This window comes from Medicago sativa, chromosome 8 (genome assembly GCF_051527215.1).
Source record: "Medicago sativa cultivar Bolivia chromosome 8, Bolivia_mono, whole genome shotgun sequence".
Classification (NCBI taxonomy): domain Eukaryota; kingdom Viridiplantae; phylum Streptophyta; class Magnoliopsida; order Fabales; family Fabaceae; genus Medicago; species Medicago sativa.
The window spans coordinates 6,672,383-6,680,306 of NC_140756.1; the positions used below are offsets into that span (position 1 = coordinate 6,672,383).

Consider the following 7,924-nt stretch of genomic DNA (forward strand, 5'->3'; position numbering starts at 1 on the left):
AGATACGTTTTTGACAAACTTTAATTCGATAAAATGTAAGGATAAGGAAGCTGCGAATACAATTCCTCAAAAGAGATAACAAAAGATATTTATTTTGTGGAGCTGAAAAGGTATTACATGTTTCTTAATTTGGTTTGTTTTTAGATCAATTTAACTTTCATACCTAGTGTGTCTATGCCGTGTTGTCTAAATTGTTGAAAACTAAGTGATGGTGAAAGATACTGTGACACCCTAAATTCCAAAAATAATTATAACTATTATTTAATTAAAATATAGTTTGATTCGCAGCGGAAAGTGCCAACAAAAAAACTTTTCTCATAATATAAGAATTCTTCCACAAGATTTAGGATATCACGTTGACTCATAACAAACATAATTCATATTTCACTTCATTAAAAATTATAGTAATAATAACAGCGAATCTTTTTCTTTTGAAAATATTTCATTTTACATCATAGACAATGGTTTTCTTGCACAAAATTAAATAAGTAAGCATATCCCTTTTCCCGTGTCACTATCAGAGCGGTGCTTTTCCCCAAAATAATCGACGACACAAGACAAGTCCTCACGAAAGGCATGCACTTGACTCCAAGACTCATAACCTATATAACTACGGTTTCGCAACCGCAGGGCCAAGCCAGCAAACACAAACAACGAAGGGGTGAGTTCCGAGAACATGTAATAGTATAAAAAAAATGAGAAGAACACGTAAGCAATTAAGTCAAAGTCGTTTCACATCACAAACATAATATTCAGAACCTTGAAGAATATACTATATCATCTCAATCTATATTAGTAGAAAATATCATTACAACTTAAGAACCAAAAAAAACTTCACAAACACAATGTCACAATTCAATTCCAACTAGTCACAACACATGTAGTCACCAATAACCATCTTCATAGGAACATCAACAAATAATCACCTTCATCGTCTCACACAATTACATTAATAGACATCACAAAGTAATTCGTTAAAACATCACAACTTAACAACTTGACTCGACAACACGACTCAACTTGACAATGCACTCTTAACAACTTAACAACTTAAATCATCGTGAAACTTCTTGATATGCAAATGCATGTGGTACCATTCAACAACATATATGAGCGTAATTAGGCTCTTCAACAAGTGAGCATAAAGCTGCCGGGCTTAAAGCCCCCAACGTATTTTGAGCACAAAGGCTGCCGGGCCTAAAGCCCCCAACTTTAATGAGCACAAAGGCTGCCGGGCCTAAAGCCCCCAACTTTAATGAGCACAAAGGCTGCCGGGCCTAAAGCCCCCAACTTTAATGAGTATGCAATGGACTCAATCTTCCTACAACTTAGACAACAACGTGATCATCTTATACAACTCATAATCATGGATAACTTCTTAAATTCTTGCAACTTAGACCGACTCATGCAACTTCAAACTTTTAAATGATCAACAACATTAAACAGCACATATTAATTCATAGCATATCAACATCATAATATAACAGTATCAAATGATAATCGATCAACATTTAAGAATATCAAAAAGACATTTAGCAAAATACATATCATTCACACATAACCATTTAGAAGCACATCATTGAATATCACATCTTTAAATCACACATAATCATATTCCAATAGTTATCATATACATGTGGCATACCAATAATTACATTCAAATACATAACATCACATCTATATCAATCATTAAATAAGTCATCAATCTAAATAGTTGCAGCAAATCAAGCATAAGCACCCACAAATTTATTCATGACTTCAAATACCACATATTCACATAATTTAAATCAAGCAACACCTTAATAATGTTTCTAATTCTTCTTTTAACCTCCCACATCTAAATTTGCACATTAATTAATTATTCTCTCAAAGGGCTGCAACCGTCGCGGTGAGCCCCGAATGAACTTTGGGAAATACGGCTTTCCCGTTCATCCCAATTAATTTACACTCATGATCTCGAACTCTTCTCTCTCACCCCATACCTTATTTCGACGCTTTCATATGCTATTCCAACTCCACGAGCAAAAACTCTGTTTCCTTTGGTGCTCCGCCCCACATCAGAAAATTCAATTGGTGGTTAAAGTAGCCAATAGTCTCACGGTTATTTTGGCATTGGTTTCAGTCGAATCCGATTGGATTTAAAAGAAAATCGAAGGAAGTTGTATAAATTGCTGGTTGACATTGGAACTTGGCTTTTCCTGCTTCATGATACCGTCCCTCATGCTCTATGATTTGTTCCTTCTCTCTCGTTTGATGACAGCCGCATAACTGTATCCTCCCACACGATGAATTTAGGGATTTTTAATCCCATTTAATCTGATTCCCCCTCATAAGCTAAAGCCCACCATGCTATCTTATTATTACTATTAGCACTGCCCTCTTAACTAAATTTTACGTAAACACCATCATACACAGTGTACCTTGTTTTATTTATATCTCAAATATTATCATGACTAGAGAACAATTAAAATAATAAAATAAATAAATATAGTACTAACACTTCACTAACTCAAATAAATATCCAAACATAACCAAGCCGTAGCAAATCCATATAAGCTGAAAATAATAGTTAATGATATATAAGGTAAACATCTATCTAGATATTTAATATTTAGTTTATGAAAATTAGGGGTGTTACAATTCTCCCCTCGTAAAAAAAATTTCGTCCTCGAAATTTAAAATGTCTAAAAGAAATAAAGAAAGGAAAAATAAAAGAAAAAATAATACTATCTAATATCACTTTCTCGTCCATTAAAATATGAAGTTAAGAATACCAAACTAGAATGAAGAGCTTCATAGTTGGTCAGTAACAAATACATAGAATTCACATAAACAAGTCATCAAATGGGTTTGTTTGGCGTACAAACAAACAAAATTAGTAGCTTAAAAACACATGTATCATGCCATTCAATGCATATAACATATATCAGGTAGAAACAAAATTTCACTACAACAAAATTTACCAAATAAAGATTATTGATAACATTATTTTATTTCTTTAAAGAATGGATTAGCAGCCACTTTTTTTTTTCAAAATAAAAATACATGCAGAAGGTAAAAGAGACCTCTAAGAATGAAGTCACCAAACAAAGATCAGCTCCATTGTTAATATAGAAAATTTCCAAATGCAATAGTTAAGTACCGACACACACATTACCTTTTGCCATAAAAGGCTTTGAATAGATTATATCAGTGAATACATTTTACGAGGAAGAAAAATCAGGCAACTTAAACTAGCTTTTTTTTTTTTTTTTTAACAAAGTAAGTTGCATAACAAGGCATATACAAAGCTCATTCAACATAGAGAACACATTATTACTAGTTCACAAAATATTCTTAGTTCTAATTCTCATAGAAGTTACTCAAGGAAAAAAACAAAGCTCATTCAACATAGAGAACACATTACTACTAGTTCACAAAATATTCTTAGTTCTAATTCTCGTAGAAGTTACTCAAGGAAAAAAAAAAAATAAAAAAAAAATACACAAACCACAAAGTAAACTGCCTCTACATTGATCTAAACATGATCAACTAAAAGTTATGCATACTAATTCAAGAAATAAACCAACTATATCAAGAGAGAGAAATAAAATGTTTCATTTAGAGTAACATATTATACTTTTGAATACAGCAAAATTTTATCAAGGACGATCTCAAGGAAAACAAGTTGTACCCGAGGGAAGATAAAACATTACAAGATGCATGGAAGTTAAGAAACAACGCTACAAGGCACCGAAAGTTGACTCAAACTAAAAAAAATTAACAGCTAGCATCGCAAGGCTACAAAACAACCAATGGTTACATGCATAAAGATTACTTCTCAACAAAACTCAATCTGCCTACAACACAGAAAACGGAAAGAAATAAAAACAAACTGCGGCAGCAAAAACAGAAAATCATGCGGCATAAATCGATATACATAGGATATAAGTATAAAAATGAACAAAGGAGTAAATAATTTTTCAAATACATGAAACATTTAATTTAGAATCAGACTTTCACAACCACATCATGGATAATCAAGCGAAAGAAATGGAAGAATAAACACAGATATACCAAGACATAACTACCAAGGCTATAAAACAATTAAGCAAGTAATGACAGGAGGGTTACTAATAAACATGCTACTTCATTACATGTATTTAAGCAAAAAAAACTTCCATGAAGATGTCAACTAAGAGTACACTAAAATGATAACATATTAAAGACTTAATGACCCGAGCACTTGGTAATACGAGTAACTTAGAAAACCGAGAAAACTGACCAAGTAAAAATAAGTCATTTCAACAATTGCATCCTAACAATCAAGCAACTATCAGAGTACACAACTCAACATGGGAGACACATAACACACATGGTCGGATTGAATCGACCTGCTCTGATACCAATTGTGACACCCTAAATTCCAAAAATAATTATAACTATTATTTAATTAAAATATAGTTTGATTCGCAGCGGAAAGTGCCAACAAAAAAACTTTTCTCATAATATAAGAATTCTTCCACAAGATTTAGGATATCACGTTGACTCATAACAAACATAATTCATATTTCACTTCATTAAAAATTATAGTAATAATAACAGCGAATCTTTTTCTTTTGAAAATATTTCATTTTACATCATAGACAATGGTTTTCTTGCACAAAATTAAATAAGTAAGCATATCCCTTTTCCCGTGTCACTATCAGAGCGGTGCTTTTCCCCAAAATAATCGACGACACAAGACAAGTCCTCACGAAAGGCATGCACTTGACTCCAAGACTCATAACCTATATAACTACGGTTTCGCAACCGCAGGGCCAAGCCAGCAAACACAAACAACGAAGGGGTGAGTTCCGAGAACATGTAATAGTATAAAAAAAATGAGAAGAACACGTAAGCAATTAAGTCAAAGTCGTTTCACATCACAAACATAATATTCAGAACCTTGAAGAATATACTATATCATCTCAATCTATATTAGTAGAAAATATCATTACAACTTAAGAACCAAAAAAAACTTCACAAACACAATGTCACAATTCAATTCCAACTAGTCACAACACATGTAGTCACCAATAACCATCTTCATAGGAACATCAACAAATAATCACCTTCATCGTCTCACACAATTACATTAATAGACATCACAAAGTAATTCGTTAAAACATCACAACTTAACAACTTGACTCGACAACACGACTCAACTTGACAATGCACTCTTAACAACTTAACAACTTAAATCATCGTGAAACTTCTTGATATGCAAATGCATGTGGTACCATTCAACAACATATATGAGCGTAATTAGGCTCTTCAACAAGTGAGCATAAAGCTGCCGGGCTTAAAGCCCCCAACGTATTTTGAGCACAAAGGCTGCCGGGCCTAAAGCCCCCAACTTTAATGAGCACAAAGGCTGCCGGGCCTAAAGCCCCCAACTTTAATGAGCACAAAGGCTGCCGGGCCTAAAGCCCCCAACTTTAATGAGCACAAAGGCTGCCGGGCCTAAAGCCCCCAACTTTAATGAGTATGCAATGGACTCAATCTTCCTACAACTTAGACAACAACGTGATCATCTTATACAACTCATAATCATGGATAACTTCTTAAATTCTTGCAACTTAGACCGACTCATGCAACTTCAAACTTTTAAATGATCAACAACATTAAACAGCACATATTAATTCATAGCATATCAACATCATAATATAACAGTATCAAATGATAATCGATCAACATTTAAGAATATCAAAAAGACATTTAGCAAAATACATATCATTCACACATAACCATTTAGAAGCACATCATTGAATATCACATCTTTAAATCACACATAATCATATTCCAATAGTTATCATATACATGTGGCATACCAATAATTACATTCAAATACATAACATCACATCTATATCAATCATTAAATAAGTCATCAATCTAAATAGTTGCAGCAAATCAAGCATAAGCACCCACAAATTTATTCATGACTTCAAATACCACATATTCACATAATTTAAATCAAGCAACACCTTAATAATGTTTCTAATTCTTCTTTTAACCTCCCACATCTAAATTTGCACATTAATTAATTATTCTCTCAAAGGGCTGCAACCGTCGCGGTGAGCCCCGAATGAACTTTGGGAAATACGGCTTTCCCGTTCATCCCAATTAATTTACACTCATGATCTCGAACTCTTCTCTCTCACCCCATACCTTATTTCGACGCTTTCATATGCTATTCCAACTCCACGAGCAAAAACTCTGTTTCCTTTGGTGCTCCGCCCCACATCAGAAAATTCAATTGGTGGTTAAAGTAGCCAATAGTCTCACGGTTATTTTGGCATTGGTTTCAGTCGAATCCGATTGGATTTAAAAGAAAATCGAAGGAAGTTGTATAAATTGCTGGTTGACATTGGAACTTGGCTTTTCCTGCTTCATGATACCGTCCCTCATGCTCTATGATTTGTTCCTTCTCTCTCGTTTGATGACAGCCGCATAACTGTATCCTCCCACACGATGAATTTAGGGATTTTTAATCCCATTTAATCTGATTCCCCCTCATAAGCTAAAGCCCACCATGCTATCTTATTATTACTATTAGCACTGCCCTCTTAACTAAATTTTACGTAAACACCATCATACACAGTGTACCTTGTTTTATTTATATCTCAAATATTATCATGACTAGAGAACAATTAAAATAATAAAATAAATAAATATAGTACTAACACTTCACTAACTCAAATAAATATCCAAACATAACCAAGCCGTAGCAAATCCATATAAGCTGAAAATAATAGTTAATGATATATAAGGTAAACATCTATCTAGATATTTAATATTTAGTTTATGAAAATTAGGGGTGTTACAGATACAACTATATTGGTGACAACAATACAGTTCAGGTTGAGGCAATTGGAAAGCTTAGATTATTGTTAAAGACTGGATTTTATTTGGATCTTGTTGAAACTTTTTCTTTGTAGCGTCTTTTAGACGAAATTTTCTATTTCTGCTTTGGGCAAGTTTAGTTTCTCTTGTTCATTTAGAAATAAAAAAAAAATTTAGTTTGTTTCAAGATTCAAAATTGGTTGGTTCCGGTTCTTTATCAGGTTATCTCTATCTAATTGACACAATTGTTTCATTTGATGAAACACTGTAGTTAAGCACATTAAGTGTAAAAGTAAAATTAGCCAATGAGAATTATGTTACATTATGGCACAAGAGATTGGGTCACATCTCCAAATGGAGAATATAGAGACTTGTGTCAAATGAAATTCTAGAACAATTGGATTTTCCAGATATTGATATTTATATCAATTTTATAAAGGGGAAACAAACCAATACAAGGAGATTTAAGGCCAAATAGGACTTTGGGCGTCTTAGAAGTTAAACATACCAATATTTGTGGGTCATTCCATACAGTTTCTTGGAATGGTCAACAATATTTTATAACGTTCATAGACGATTTTTGGTAGATATGGCTACATTTATCTCATTTATGAAAAGGAAAAGTCTTTCGACATGTTCAAAATATTTTAAGTTTGAAGTTGAGAATTCACTCAACTAAAGAATAAAAGGTGTCAGATCAAACCTTGGTAGTGAATATCATGGTATATATGACGGTTCAGGTGAACATTGTCCAAGACCAATTGCTAAATTCCTAGAGGAATGTGATATCGTCTCATAACACACTATGTCAAGTTTTCTTTCTATGAATAGTGTTTCTGAAAGGCGAAACAGAACGCTTAAAGTTATGGTAAGAAGTATGATTGCTCATTCTAACTTACCAGAATCACTCTGAGGAAGGAGAAGCAATTAAAATTGCAGCATATATCCTTAATAGGGTTCCAACTAAATAAATTACACAAACTCCTTACAAACTTTGGATAGGCAAAAAGCCTATTTTAAAGCATTTGCATGTTTGGGGTTGTCCAACTGAAGCAAGGCC

The 7,924-nt window shown here is 33.2% G+C and overlaps 2 long non-coding RNA genes across 2 annotated transcripts; both read right to left on the reverse strand.

Annotated features, from left to right (window-relative positions):
• Positions 1-296: 296 nt before the first annotated feature.
• On the reverse strand, positions 297-2,326 carry LOC146896495 (uncharacterized). The gene is made up of 2 exons (XR_015023094.1): positions 1,983-2,326; positions 297-610 (listed from the first exon to the last, which is right to left on the reverse strand). It is a non-coding gene; the product is annotated as an uncharacterized LOC146896495 (long non-coding RNA).
• A 2,137-nt stretch (positions 2,327-4,463) lies between these two features.
• Positions 4,464-6,491, reverse strand: LOC146896496 (uncharacterized). Its single transcript, XR_015023095.1, has 2 exons — positions 6,190-6,491; positions 4,464-4,777 (listed from the first exon to the last, which is right to left on the reverse strand). It is a non-coding gene; the product is annotated as an uncharacterized LOC146896496 (long non-coding RNA).
• Between the last annotated feature and the right edge of the window lie 1,433 nt (positions 6,492-7,924).